The following is a 16296-nucleotide window of genomic DNA, read 5'->3' on the forward strand; positions in this document are numbered from 1 at the left end:
CGCATAAGCTTCTATCACTTTACAAATCTATAGTACCTGGGGTGATTTCTGAAGGTGTTATCTTCTATCCGAAGTGAAAACACGGATACACAGCTTAATCCATTACACAAGTTTAATTCACTTGTTTGTTTTGGTTAGAATTCTTTGTGCATATTTTTCTTCGCCTCTCCGGACCCCCACTAAGCAGCAGCGGAGCTACACAAGAAAGTTTAGGCGGGCTCGAACAAAGCGATTTAGAATGCATGACAGGGAGCACGAGGGCAGGAGAAAGCCCTCGTGTGATCATGCTCGCATTTATTCCAATGTGGAAGTCTAAACCATCTACAAAGCCACACAACACCTTTCGGTCCGGTACCTACTACATATTCCAATCAGCTAAACTAAAGGCATTGTCTATTTTCGTAAGGGAAAAACACAACCATCTAATATATGGAGAAACATCAACCAGAACCTAAAGAAGTAGATAGTGTATGCTCACCGGATATAGGACCTTATGTAAAGGGAAGGCCTAAGAAGCCTAAGTATTTGAATTGTAGCAACCAGTCCACAAGTGTAGCCATATGCCTCGTGCTCAAGCTGCATGTACCAACAGAACAAAGCAAAATTAAATGCCATGTATTCTTATTTTGGAAAACATGCCCGAAACACATCAAATGACGGTTGCCCAATATAATAGTTACCATTAAGTAGTCATAGAAAAAAGTTGCAAGAAACACAATAAAAATCTTTTATCAAATACTCAGTGGAAAGGTTCCAATAACAAAAAAAAGTTTGTATTTAACTGAAAGGTGTCACCAATATTTTCATTGGCTTCATCAACAAAAAGAATTTTGCTACAAAAATCGCAGCTAGATTACCGCAATCTAAATACCAACATCAATTTGTGCACCTTTATCGCAGAGCAGTAGTGAAGCTCTGGTTGCACATGCCATCTCCTCTCGCCCCTCTTCTAACTCTTCTTTGATAAATATTCTAGACCGAGCTTGAGAGGCTGAACCCAAGAGAACCAAATTAAAATATACTCTTTCGAAAAATTAAGAACATTTCAAGATATGATGAAAGCAACTTGCCTAATTGCATTTATATCTTAGCTCGGAACACACCAACAACAGAAACAAGAAAATTAAGAACACGAATGATTCTTTTCCAATTAGGCTACCATCCTATGTGAAACACACGCACATAGAAACATTCATACCTACCGTGAAGCTGGAGCCATGTACTTCTACGGTCTAAGGGTTGTTTTTCTTGTCGGCTGCACCGAGTCGATTGTTTCACAGGTTATGTCCCACACCTGCAATTATATTTTCTGTTAAGACATGTTCAATAGATAAAAAGAATGTAGATTGTTCAAAAGATCACCCATTTTTTATCTTTTGGCAGAGGCAGAGGTTCGACGGTTGATTTTGGATCAACAACTGCATCCTTGCCAAACACGTTGTCTGGCAGTAGCACCTCCCTGTCCTTTATCTTCACTGTCTTGAACCAAAGGTACCACACCACATAAAACATGCTATATTGAGAACGAAAGATCAGGTACAAGCACATTCCAAGAGGAATGGAAGTGAAGTACTATGAAGCGTTGGTAACCGAACCTTTAAACTTAGAACGGTATGAATCAATGATCATCCCGCAAGAATGGAGGAAATTTTCTTAGTCTCAAGTCCAGGTTCTCCGCTACTTTGGACAAATATAAATGGAAGATGCAATAAAAGAAATCTAATGACACGTGATAAGAAAAGCAAGGTGGCCCAAGATACAATTCAGCGAGAACATGTCCAGATTAATACATATCAATGGTCTTCACAAAAGAACCCTAACTCAGCAAAAACATGTCTCCAACAGTGAGCTTAGCTGCAAGCTAGTATTTTCTTAAATTAACAGACATGATGGTATATAATTAAACTCCTATCATGTGAATTATAAATTTATTATATCAAGAAATATTACAGAATAATGAGAAGGACCATATATTTATATGCTATTGTTGCAGTGCTAAATAAACATGCTATTAGTTTTACACTCCACAAAAGGAGCTTATCAGTACCCTCAACATTCATTGTAAAGAGAAAGTGATAGTTCTAACGCCATATACCCCAAGCAAAACAAGGTCAAATGATCATTTCCAGACCAATGTCCTGATTAGTCGAGCAAACAAAAAATGCTAATAAAAACACTTGTAAACAAGCATTGGACAGAAAATGGACTGAAACACAGATGAAAATGGACTGAAACACAGATTGTCCTGATTAGTCCATGTCTCCGTGTGTGGCAGACACTGTGTGGTCCCTTCCCCTCATCTTGTCAGTGAGCCAGTCCACCTTGCGGCGGGTGTTCACAAAGATGACACTCTGGGTAATGGCCAAGGTCTCGTAGAGGTCACAGAGAGTATCCGAGCTTCCACTCTTCCTTCTCAACATTGACATAGAACCGCTTGATACCCTCAAGGGTAAGCTCATCTCTCTTAACAAGAATCCTCACGGGCTTGTTCATGAACTTGCGGGTGATCTCAAGGGCCTCGGGAGGCATGGTAGGCAGAGAACACCCCAACCTGAATCTTTCCTGGAAGAAGCTGGAAGATATCATAGATCTGCAGAAGATGAAACCACAAGTTAAAGCTATGCAAAAAATAATATGAACAGTTAGGGATAAGTGTATGAACGTTAATAGATCATCAACGAAGATGCATGTCAACAACACTCTAACTGATACAGATAGTATTAACTTCAAACAGTCTTGTGCAAGTTGCAACAATTGTATAGCACATAAATAGTCTAACCTCTTACACGAATACAAGACATTATGGTATAGACGTTTTGGTAGGCTACCAAAACATATTACATTTAGGACTGAGGTAGTAGGTTGCCATGAACGTAGTATCATGTAAAAAAGAACATGTGCAACCAAAAACATAATATACAAAAGTTTACACATTAGGATCGTGTTTCAATGAATAGATTGAACATTATAAAAGTATTATTTGAAACTTCGGTTAATTAAAAAATCTACCTTTATGCATGCGGATGAGGAGGAGTAAGAAGCAAACCTGATCCTTGAAACCACGTGAAAGCATCTCATCGACTTCATCCAGCACAAACATCTTGATGTGATGCGGGCGGAGAGATCGCTGCGCGAGCATGTCGAAGACACGACCGGGTGTGCCAACAACAACGTGCACACCACCGGCAAGAATCCTCTGGTCTTCACGAACAGATGTTCCACCAACACGGGCGTGCACCTTGACACCTAGGTAGTCACCAAGAGCACGCATGACCTTCTCGATCTGCTGGGCCAGCTCACGGGTGGGAGCAAGGACCGGAGCCCGGCGATCGACCAAGCCATAGTCAAGCTGCTGCAGGATTCCAGAGCAGAAGGTGGCAGTCTTTCCTGTTCCAGACTGAGCTTGCTGGATCACATCGAGTCCCTTGCAGAAGGGGATAATTCCCCTCTGCTGAATGGCTGATGGCTTCTCAAAACCTGCAAACAGAAGTATTTATACTTGTAAGATGGCCAAACTTTAAGCTGTTATTAAATAGGGTATAAGGATCAGGAATTAGGTATATACCATAAGCATAGATGCCTCTGAGCAGGTTCTCTTGGAGGCCCATGTCATCAAAGCTCTCGTGCACTTCATCGTAGGAAGTGAAAAACTCCTCAGTGTCGCCTTGGCTCCTGCATGTTGCCACGAGCATAAGGCATGAGCTTCATATAGCATGGGATGGCTGTTGCAAGATAGATATTGGTAGAGAGGTGACTTACAGCAGCTCTGTCATCTTGGTGTCATAGTGCTTAGCGTCAAACTGGGAACCCTCTGGTGCCATTCCTGCCATGACTGTATTGAACAAAGAAAGAAGCTTGTTAACAGCCAGGACATGTGGTCAGCAACAAACTAAGTCATCATCAAGACGCAAGCTAATATAGCAACTAAGTTGGACAAAAAAAGGCACTTCCCGAGGAGATTCCATCTATTATCAGATACAAAAAATAAGGTACGCTTCACATCTGCAACAACTAACTATAGTAGCAGTGTACCAACTACCCAATCTAGCGCAGCAGCACGTGCACAGTCCGCCGCTTCACAGCACGAGTGAACACTATTAGATCTATTACCAGCCAGGAACATTAAGAGTGTAAACGAAAGCATCATCAAAACATCGAAAGCCTAGCGTGCATCCAATCCCGGTAAAAAAAATAGCTTTGCAAGCTCCCTAATCAAACCACCACACAAATCTAGCTCACCGGTTCCCACAGTAACCAAAAAAAATCACTCTTTTTAGCTACAAAATCTCGAAACGGAAGCTACAAACCGACGAATCTCGAGATCGAACCACTCTCTGGAAGGGCCAGCTAAAAAGACGCAAAATTTCCTACCCAACTCGCCGCTCCTCATAAAAAAAAACCTCTTTTTCCTGCCGGCCCCGGCCAGATCCAGTGACTAAACCACCCCAGATCGATCGAGAACGAAACTAACTATCACAAACCCAGATCGACCGACTCTGCACACAATAGATCTTCTCTGCGGAGGAGCTGGTCCGTTACCTGAAGCGGTGGGTTGGAGAGCGGATCCGGAGGCTTGGTTGCTGTGGATTGAGCGAGCGAATCCGAGATCGCCGTCCCGGATTCGATCGAGTGAGTTTTGGGTGGGGTGGAGGCGATAGACGAAGAACAAGGGTTTGGTGGAGGTGGGGAGAGAGAAAGGCGGCTTATATTGGTCCCCGACGGAAGCGGCGGGCGGCTCGACTCCTTCTCCGGCTCCTCCTCCCTGCTCCACCTCCCTGCTCCGGCTCCTCCTCTGCGTCGGCGGCACCCCGCCTCCTCCGAGCCTCGCCCTCTTCCTCTGCTCTCAAGAAGTCGGCCGCACAGCAGCCGCCATGAGCTTCCACCGCGCTTCTTCGTCCTCCGCCTCGATCTGGAGCACCGGCGGCCGGGTGAGACCACCACCTCACCCCATCTCACGGTCTGGAGCCCGGCGTCGTGCTGCTCCACCTGCCTACTCTGTACGCCGTGGATCGGGGAGGATGAGAGGAGGCGGCGATTGGGGGAGAAGAGGAGGCACGGGATGGGGAGGAGAGGAGGCTCTCGGTAAGCTAGGGTTTTCACTGCTTTCATTTTTTCAGCGACGCGAGAACGTATGCTCACCGTCTCAGACAAGTGGCCCCACGAACGCACGGGCCCGGATGTCATGCAACCTGAATGACCAGCGGTGGGTAAGAAAAGAAACTACAGATCCAACGGCCTAGGTGCAAAGCGGGTTGCAAAATTTACTGTGGGGGTGAAACGGACGAACCAGATCGATTTGCCCCTCTCAGACCCCCTGGATGGCTGGGTAGTCTTTCAACATTTATAGAAGTAATTTCATCCATCTGGTCTTTGCATGTTCTGGGCTGAATGCACGTGGGCTGAGAAAAGGAGCCGTTGAAACTCAACGTGGAGTTAAAAATGAGAATTACAGACTGAAAGAAAACAGAAGGAAATATGTCTGTTTTCCGCTACTGAAAACAGGCACTTTTTTGGTTAACTGCTTCATTTTTCATTGAGATTTTTAGTTGTACAACTGTCATATTCTGATTGGTTGTGGAAAAGTGTCTGTTGGTGAATTGAAAAACAGACAGCTGCTATATAGTCACTCCCCAAATGAAAATCCTGAAATCTTACGGGCGGGCGGCCGCCAGACGGACGTGCCGAGCGCCGCACGCGCTACGGGCCGTTTCGAGCTATCACACGCGCCGCACGCGCTGTTAGCCTTTTGTCACGTTGCTCTTCACCAGCTTACGCAGGAAGTTCTTCGCCTGCACGCATGTGAAACAACAAAATAAGCAACCGTGGTTATATACTTGAAATATAATAATTACATGTTAAACCCATGGCTATAACGGAGCAAATTTGGCGCCCAAGTAATTTTGGAGCCGACAGAGCAACTTTGATGTCCGATGATGGAATTTTCGAACCCCTGCAGAGCAACTTTGACGTTTGACCGAGCAAATTTAGTATCCTACGGAGCAACTTTGGTACTCGACACAACAAATTTGGTTTATGACGGCCCAATTTTGACGTCTAGCGAAGCAACTGTGGTGCCCACCGAATAAATTTTGATGCATGGCTGAGCAACTCTGCCGGCCAGCGATGAAACTTTCGTTGTGAATGTAGATTTACACTGTGCAGCAAAGTTGTTTTGGTCCTGCACTAAAGTTGCATCGTTCCGCATTATAATTGTTTTATCGCACGTAGAAGTTGCTTTAGAAAAAACTTCATCAAAATACATAGAAATGAGATCTAGTTTTGAAGTGCTCTCCGCGAGAAATTCAAAAGTGAAAGCGGATGGTAATTTCAACATCTAGCATAAAAGTTATATGATTTTAAATATTTGAAGAAAAAAAAAGTGCATGGCGTCATCTTTGTACATGTACTACAATTACTAGATGTCTAAACATGCTTTTTCATTTGACCGCTGTGCTTTTAAGGTATTTACGGAACTGTCTATGAATTGAACTGTACAGCTCACACCATAGCCCAGAAGCTAATACTGAAAGGAACATCCTTATGCTTGGACGGGACTTTTGGACCGGACTTCGTAGAATTCAGCTAGGAAAACTGTAAACTGATGAACAAAACTTCAAAGCTTTCAGGAGCCCTTTGACACGAGAGATGAAGTGAGGATAAGCACCTCGTGGGGCTCAGCTTCAATGTATAGCTGGACTTCATTTCTTTCTTCATAATGAACCTGAGCAACATCTAATTTTTTAGCAACGCCTACTTCGCACTCCTCTTCCTTCCGTTTAATTCCTAATTTTATTACGATTTACTCATTTTTGAAGATGGAATCCTACTCCGGGATGTTAAGTATATAAAGAGGCAATGGAAAAGGTATTTGCTGGTGTGTATTAACATGTAGTAAAAAAATATTTAAGGGTACATATATGATATATACTCATGTATCAGTTCATATTGTTATTATTTTTTCACATGAGATCTGTATTTTATTATCCGTTAATTTAGGATTTAGCCAAGTACACTATTATTTTGTGGACATTATTGTGCATTGCTATTTAAATTCACACTTTCTTTACTCTACTCTTTATTTTTCTAACCAGGTTTACTATTGACTAATTATCCTTGCTATCATGTAACGATAAAGATCTGGTCCCGAGCTTTATGGTAATGAGATACCTAATATTATATGTATTTTTGGTTCGATTATATGGTCTATTTTAGGTCCCAAATTTGGATTTCGAAATCAAAAAGTAAGTGCACCGAGCGGTGCGGCAACAAGAGGGACAAAGGAAGCATTGTGGGCAGATGACCTGACCTCGAAGCGCTCCGTGGAAGCAATGAAGCTCGGTGAGTTCAATGCTACACCATCACCATACAAACCTTACTTGTATGCCTTTTTGATCGTATTTTTTCTCCCGGTGCAACGCACGGACATGATCCAAAAGCACAACATAGCATGTATATGTTGTGGACCCCACCACCACCTCGGCCTCTTCTTCTTCGGCCACCACCACCTCGGCGAGCTCAAACACCACCACCACCACTCTCTCAGGACAAGATCTTCACCCGGGTGATCTCCCAATATGCCCTAGCTTTTTCATCCATTGAGCTAGGGTCCATGAACATGATGGTGCGGTCGGCATCCTCCCTCTCCTTCGCCAACTTCTCCGCCTCAAGTGCAAGGCTTTGCTCTTCTATCATCTTCTCCTTGGCCATTCTTTCTTCATATAGTGCAATCCTTCTTTGCTCCACCTCCTACTTGGACCACCACTTCTCATCCTCAAGAGCTTTGAGCTCCGTCCACCTTGCCTCGTTCTCCTCTTTGCGTTCGGCCGCAAATGCCTTCTTGGTCTTAATAATAGCATTGAACTCATCTTTGTATGCGGCCGCACCTTCCCTCTTCTTCTCCTTTGCTACCTTGGCACTTTCTGGCCTTTTGTTGAGGTCTTCTTCTTCGTCATCAACATCATCGACATCAATGGCCGTGGTGATCTTGACCTCTTGGGTGTAGTCTCATAGTTTCTTCTTAGCCACTTCTCATGGCCCTCTAATTCCTTGTAGCAATGAAACACTGTAAAAGCTTTGTGGGTACCCTTCTTTTTGTGATGCTTGTACACTTCTTGTTGCAATGGCATATATTGGTTGACTGGCACACCACTTGCTGGTGAATTGTTCACCGTCTCAATGGCGCCGGACCACCGGTTGCAACACTCAAGTATTGCACCCAAACAATGACTAAGAGAGCCTTGGAAGCAGTAGGACGGTATCTTGACAACATTGCGGTAGTGCTCTTCAATTCTTTGCCAAAACTTGTCCCTGCATTGATCGGTGCCAACCGATGCATCAAGCGAAACGGTCATCCAAGCATGTCACAATGCAACGTCTTCTTCTTCACTATAGTTGGCGGATCTCTTGTTCGACTTCTTGCCCTTCTCTTTTGTCGCCCCCACATCGGTCACCTCTTCTTCGGCTTCTTCCACCTCGGTCAACTCTTCTTCGGCTTCTTCATCCTCCGTGGCGTAGCTATCACCATTGCCGAAGTTGAGCTCATCGAGGCCTTGGGTGTGTGAGGAATCCAATTGAGACATGAATTCAGCCACCCCAATCTTGGTGGCACTTGCTTGACTCTCGGTCATTTCGTCGAGCACATCGCTAGCGGCCACTCGAGGACGGGCAACACCGGCTGAGAGAGAAGATGTGGTCATCGAGGAAGCCATGGTCGTCGAGGAAGCCTTGGCCTTGCGCATAGTCGTCGAGATCGATGTCGTCGTGGCCTTCCTTTTCCTCTTCTCCGCCGCCAACTCAGTGAGGGCTTGCATCACCGGTGTCAGCTTCCGTAACTGAGGGCCCCTCAACACCGACGCTAGAGGAGGCTTACCCACGGCCGCGGCCTTGACGGTGCCCTTGTTGGTCGCTCCCGCCGGCCACACCGATCCGGTGTTGCCCAACCTCTTCTGCGGCACCGGCAGCATCGCGGGGCCGATTCGACCCGCAAAAACTCCGGCGGGCATGCGGGGACGAGCTCTGGTGCCATTCCGGCCGCTTGGGGGAGAAATGTGGCGCCGACGGCTACGGGGCGGCGGTTTTGAGCGGGAGTGGCGGCCGGACGGGCGGGAGCTCAATTTTTGGGGAGGGGTTGCGGCTAGGAGGAAAGATGAGAGAGGCGCCTCGAGTTTTAGGGATCACTATCCTATCTTTCCTCCTCTAACCGTTTTTCAGCTTCGGCTAGAGTTGCTTCGGCCGTTAGCGGCGCATATTTCCTCCTCTAAGTCGTTTTTGTACTTCTGCTAGAGATGCTCTTAGCGTTGGGCCAGCAGCACTAGTAGCGTCACATGGTCGGTCGTTGGTTTGTGTTTGTGCTAAAAAGTTTGAGGTTAGTGTTTGCGTTGATTTTTCATGGATGCTTGCTTGACGAGGCAATCTTCTAAGAGCTCTAAGCTCCCAGGGTTGGAAGAGTCTCTGGTTGATTCGCATGTCGCTTTCTTTGGGCCTACATGATGCTGAGTGTGTGCCTTTGGATTTCAGAGTCGGTCACAATGTCGGTTTATGTGCGTCGGTTGTTGCGTTACGTCTCCGTCGCCGCTGGAACAGGTTCGAAGGAGAAAGAAAAACTCATGGTTGCATACTTGCGTGTAGATCTCTCATCGGTCTTGCATCCCTCCACCTCGCCGTGCCGGTCGCCGGTCGTCGTCTTCTGGTGGTTGTGGACAATGGTGGACGCCGTTGTTCGCTGACCGCGGAGACGAGCACCTCCTGGTGATTCCAGAGGGCAGACACCGCGCGCCTGGATCGTGCTTGACGCAGACCAGGTGACAAGGTATCAACTTGTCAATGCCTATGGATTGTAGGCTAGGGTTTAGTTGGAAGTAGAGGGTAAGTAGATCTCGAAGGTTTCAGCCGGAAAGTACTCGACGAATATGAAAACTAAGGTTTGCAGACAATGATTCAATTGATTCTTCGTCCCTCGACTCCCCCTTTATATAGGAGGTGGAGACGAGGGATTCGTGCTATACAAGTTTACAGAGTCCGGGACGGTTTCTAACTCATCCCGCCAGATTACAAACAACACTTCCTATTACAACTCTATCTTTCCTTAATAAATCTTGGGCTCCCGAATCTTCTTATTCTTCGGGTATTGGGCCTCCGATAGAACCCCGGGTACCATCTTCGGCAGGCCCATTTGGGATGCCTATGTCAGTAGCCCCCGAGATTTTGCTTGAATCGTAGAGTCAGGGAAAATCTCCACTGTTTACTTTTATTCGGAAGCTTTAACTTTTTTATACTTCTTCACATAAAATTCTATATTGTACAGGGATAATGGTAGTTGGGGCTAGTTCATCTGACGGATCGGGTACTAGTTAACCGCTCTAGTGGTAATCCGCAAAAACCTACTTCAAAATCACGTCCCCGGACATGATCTCGGGATACGGTGTAAACTTCGACAGGTGCCGCTTAAGGTCTTACCATTCCGTCGAGTCCCGGCCGAATTTATCGGGTACCTAACGCGTCCGTTAGGATTTTTCTTCGCATCCGTTGATACGGATAAAAGCAGCAGAGCGCAGTCTTTGGCGATGCCACGCCCAGCGGAACGGATCCGGGGTCTTACCTTCGCAATTTTGCGGCATTCGGAAATTGATCGCAACTTCGGCGTTCCGAGAATATATTGTCGAGTGCTTTTCCGGCTGCTGGAATGGCACATTTTATCGAGTCAAATATGACTTATATTGCTATCCCGATGGGAGTATATGTAGAGTTAACTATAACTCGAAATATACTCTCTTGCTTTTTCTATTTTTCCTTTGTTAATTTCATCGGGCACGCGAACAGCGTTCCCGATGGGAGTAGCCCCCGAGGCTACAACCAAGAACTTGTGCTTGGTTGTAGGCTCAACATTTTAATCCACCTTGTCGCTATTTTTTCATTACTTCCCAATATGATCTCTTTCTTCTTCTCTCTCTTTTTTTATCTCTCGGGTGCGCGAACAGCGCTCCCGATGGGAGTAGCCCCCGAGGCTACAACCAAGAACTTGTGCTTGGTTGTAGGCTCCCGCAATTTCTATATTTGTCATACTCGAAAATTTACTTTTTCCGAAGTAGCCCCCGAGCATTTGGGCAAAAACTTGTATTTGATCAAAGGCTCCCGAAGTATTGAATAATTCTTTCTGTCGCCACTCTTCCTTAACTTTTCTTATCGACATGCTTCCCTTAACCAAATTTACGTCATCCCTCTCGAATAGTCGTGATCTTTCTGCCCTGTAGGTCCATTGCTTCCACCACGTTAACACGTCGTGCAAGTGGGGGACACACGTCCTCCGCTTTTTCTGGCGCACGTACAGTAACGCCTATCTCAGTAAAAATACCTTTTTACCCTTGTATCTAGAAGATCTATTCTCACCATACGATTTCTTCATCCAACGGCACACTGCTTCACCCGATTCTTATATAAACCTTTCTTCAACCTCCGTTCATCCCCTCGCTTGCGCCGCTCACTGTTCCTCTTCGCAAAACTTCTCCTGCGCCCAATCTCTCTCTGATTTTCCGCACTCACACACATTGCTCTGTCATTGCCATTGATGCCACCGCGCGCGCTCGACTCGCCACAGCACTCCGGAATCCAAGATGGCCGCCGAGGATCTTGAGTGGGAGAGATCCAAAATCTCCAACCAAGACACCAACATGCTGAAGAGGCTTGGCCTCATGAAGAAGGAGGACGCCATCCGCTTCCCTAGCGAAGAAAGCTACCCCAAGCCTCCAATGGAGTATCGGGTTAGTTTTGTTGATCATCTCATCCGCGGCCTCTCGACCCCAATCCATGATTTCCTCCGCGGTCTTCTTTTTGTTTATGGGATTCAATTGCACCAATTGACCCCCAATTCCATCCTTCACATTTCTATTTTCATCACACTTTGCGAATGCTTCCTCGGAATCCCTCCCAATTGGGCTCTGTGGAAACGCATCTTCTGCCTCCGCCGCAATGGCTCCCACAACGTCACTTATAACATAGGTGGCGTTGTTATCTGTGTTCGCACTGATGTCGACTATTTCGACGTCAAATTCCCTGATTCTGTCCAAGGATGGCGCAAAAAGTGGCTCTACATTCACGAAGAAAGCGCCAACTCCGTTGAGCACAACATAGTTCCTTTCGACGGAAGTGCCAAAATTCAGCGCCGCCGCTCCTGGGATGCCGAAGCTTCCGAGGAAGAGAAAAAGGCGACAGAGGCACTCATGTCTCGTATTCGCCAGCTTCAAAACACTCGAGGCAAAGAGCTTTCTGGTGTTCAAATCACTGCCTATTTCCTTAGGATTAGAGTGCAGCCTCTTCGAGCTCGCAAAAATCCCCTTTGGACATATTACGGTAAAAATGACGCCAACAGAATCTCCGGTGATCTTTCCACCAAGGACTTGGAGAAGTTGATTCGAAGACTTTCTCGCCTGGGTAAAGACCCAATTCCTTCCTCCTGTCGCGTGGAACCGTACAGCGCCGCCAATCCACTTCCCGAGGTATTTTGTCTTGCCGAATTTTTACCTTGTTTTGCACTTTCTCTGCACCTCATTATATTGTCATCTCTCTTATTTTTCTTTCTGGTCACTATTTTTTACAGAACCATCCTACCATGACTTCCCTTCCTCCTCTTCCGGAGGGTGGAGAAGTCGAAGAACAGGCCATCGTTGCCGAAGATACTCAAGGTTCTGCTATTCGTGAAAGTGAAGTCGCGGGTTCTCACAAATCTGCGGCTTCTCATGAAAAAGAAATTGAGTCTGAAGCCAGTGAATCGACGCAATCCCTTCCTCCTGCTGTTTCTCCCAAGAACAAAAGGAAAAGGACTGATGTTGAAGATTCTGGCACCTCTAAGGCTGAAGAAGTTGTCCCTTCTCATCCGAAGGCAACTTACGATCTTTATGCCGAATCCCTCATCAGCTCGTAAGTCGTCTTTATTTCTCTCTATTTTTGTACTCGAAATATTTAGCTTGTCTTGCTTTTTATGCTGCCGATTTTTTGATTATTAGCGATGACGAGGAAGAAGTTCCGACTACTGACGTGGCTCCTCGGACAAGCACGTCACGTACTGTAGTTGCCTCAGACACGCTAGTTGAAGGAGAAGAAACTTCGCCTCCTCAACAAAACGTCGTCACCACTACTCCGCCATCAAGCCCCCTTGCTCCTTCGCCAAAAAGGACAAGGGTTGAAAAGATTATTGAACCTGCCCCTCAGTTGGGCAGTTCGTCGACTCTGCTCCTAGATGATGTAAGCTTGTCGACATCTATATTTTCCTTATTTTGTTTTTTTCACACCTTCTCTTTTTCATGCCGATTTTTCCTTTCTGTGTTCACGTTGAACAGCCTATGATCAAGGATCTTCTCCGCATCGGTTCCCAATTTGTTGGGTACCGTGAATATGCTAATAGAGCCGAAGGTAACGACTTTTGTACTTGCTGTTTTTCCTTGATTTTTTACTCTTGGTGCTTGTCGCGATTTTTGATCTTTCTCCTCTCTTTTTTCATATCTCGACAGAGAAACTTGCGAGAGGCTAACGAACGCGCCGATGCACTTTCTCGAAAACTTGAGCAAAGTGAGGCGGCTCGCAAGAAAGCGGACCTCGCCGCTAGCAAAGCCAAGACCGAAGCCGATGAAGCCAAGGCGAAAGCTGTCGGTGTCGAGGAACCGCGAAAAAGCTTAAGGATGCTACAGCTGCTTTAGATGAGCACAAAGCTGCGCAAGCTTCTCGTGAAGAAGGAATCCTCAAGCGCCTGAAGACTCAGAGTCGCCGTACTTTCGGTAATTTTACTGCTCCCTTCTATTTTAAAAAAATCTTTGTTTCTTGTCTTTTCACTAATACTTTGTTTCCTTGACAGTCCAAACAAACCAGGACTTTGACCTGACGAATCCTGTCGATGATCCGGTCCTTGACGCACTTTCCTATCTGGAGCTTCATGGGTCCGAGATTCGGGAAGGTGTATCGAATGCTAATGCAGTATTGTCGGCATTGTTCCCCTACTTCTTCCCGAAGAAGGAGGAGCCTGCGACTTTTCTCAACCTTGCCAAGATGTTCAATACACCGGAAGACCTTGGACTGAAGATGCGCCAAGAGAATATGAAGGTTGCCGTTGAAAACACTGTCGCCTTGGTTGCCGACAGATCGACGGACTATCGACCGGATGAAAGTTGGCGACACCGAGCAAATAGAACAATCAAGGTGGAAGTCGCTGATCAAGGCAGCCAAGCCCAACACGAAGAAGATCTTGGCCTATCTCGGGATTAAGCCAGCGTCGACTCCTAGCTCGTCAAGGTCGGAGGTCTAGTTGCATGCCTCTGTTTTTCTTTGTTTCTTTTGCTTTTGTCGCCAAAGTAGTCGTTTAACGACACGTATTTCCTTAGCTCCACTGTAATGCCCTTGTAATTATTCCAAGAGATTAATGAAAAATTCTATCTTTGCTTGTCGTTTGATTTTATCCTGTTTATATTTCAGTTGATATTTGATAACTATACTCCAACTTCCGCTCCTTCCAATGTGTTGCCTTCTTCTTCTCACGCGAGGAGAACTTTTGCTGATACTGCACCTGTCGATGATACCTTGTCGCAAGAACTGGACGAACTTCGACAGCAGCTTCAGTATGCAAAGAAGCAAACACTTGTGATGATGGAACAATCTCGCAAGTCATCTGAAGCCGAAAAAGTTGCTCTCCAGCAAGCTCGCGAGGCCGTGGCTGCCAAGGAGTTTGCTGCTTCCGAGGCTGAAAAGGCGACTACTCGAGAAAATTTCATGCTCGAATTAATGAATGAAGCCAGTGCAGATATGTCGGGTATGCCTGTTTCATCCTCTGATATCTTTCATCTTCATGCTATTGTCTCTTAAAGGTTTCCACTTCTTTGTTTTGATAGGTGCCTTTACTGATGCTGCTGCCGAGGAAGAGAGAGTAAGTGCTAGGACAAACCTCCTTGTTAATCTTTCCCTGGATCATGGTTCTTTGTTTTGGGCTACCCCGGAGAGGACCCGCCAAATTGTCAGATTTCAAGATCGCACCTCTCAAACTCGCGATTTCCTTGACTTCTGTACCAAGACCTTGTCCATGGTTTACAACTCCATGTTTCCTCGGAACGTCCAACCAAAAACTCTTCCTCGAATTGATGGAAAGGTTCAAGGATGCTCGCGAGTATCCATGATTTTGTCAAAGCTCAACTAGTGGCTGGCGCCAGATTTGCTCTTATCATGCTCCAAATCTGCCACTCGAAGCTTGACCTTACCCAGGTTGTCGAGAAGGTTCACCAAAAGGTAAAACGTCGGAGAGTTGGTATTGATAGGATTAACACGAAGGTTACGCCCATAGCCGAAGAAATGATTGAGGACCTGCTTCGGATGGATGCCGACTTTTTTGCCGATGGCCATTATGCCGATTTTCTTGGTGCTGCTCCTGAGGAAAACAGAGTTACTCTTGATGACATACTGAATCAAGACTAGTTATTTTCTTCTTGTAGATATTTCTTCTTTGTAATCCATGACTATATTGTAAAGCAATCATTATATTTCTCTATTTGTCTAGCCCCCGAGTGTTTCGGTGACTCTTTACTATATTTGTATATTTGCGAGGTTTTAAACCAAGGCATATATATATTTAAGGTGAATATGAGCCCCCGAGCTTTTTACTGAGTACTATTTTGTATTTTTATTGACTCACGAGGTATTTGAATACCAAGGCAAGGTTTTTCTTTTGTCGATGAACTATATTGAAATTCGTCGGAGCAAAGACTTTGATCATGTCGATAAAGAAGAAAAGTTATATTGTCACTATCTTTATTATATTGCAGCACCGCGAGCCCGCCTCATTAAAAACCTTCTCCGGCCCCACTCGGTGCCCCGAAAAAGGAAAAGAGTGCGTCCGAAAACTCGCGGGCGTTTCAGTACATTGAAGTTTTACAAGGACTATATTTCGACTCTAGGCGTAGAACCGCCTAAGTTGCGCCACGTTCCAGGGGTTTGGCTCCTCCACCCCTGTCTTCTTGTCCTTTATCCTATATGCTCCCCCTCCGATTACTTCCGTGACGATGTAAGGGCCAAGCCATGGTGACTCGAGTTTTTCATGACTTTTTTGCGTGAGCCGAAGAACTAGGTCGCCCACCTGAAAAGATCTTGGCCGCAAACGTCGACTGTGGTAATTCTTCAAGTCCTGTTGATATTTGGTTACCCGAGATAATACTTCATCTCGAGCTTCATCAAGTGCGTCGACGTCGTCCTCTAGCGCTTTTCTCGATGTTTCTTCATCATATTCAGCGACACGTGGAGAGTTGTGCTCTATCTCGATTGGTAGTA

General features: G+C 45.8%; 1 pseudogene; it reads right to left on the bottom strand.

Moving 5' to 3' along the window:
- Positions 1 to 2249: 2249 nt before the first annotated feature.
- Positions 2250 to 4742, bottom strand: LOC124649442 (annotated as a pseudogene).
- Positions 4743 to 16296: the final 11554 nt, after the last annotated feature.

Source organism: Lolium rigidum, chromosome 4 (assembly GCF_022539505.1).
Source record: "Lolium rigidum isolate FL_2022 chromosome 4, APGP_CSIRO_Lrig_0.1, whole genome shotgun sequence".
Classification (NCBI taxonomy): Eukaryota; Viridiplantae; Streptophyta; class Magnoliopsida; order Poales; family Poaceae; genus Lolium; species Lolium rigidum.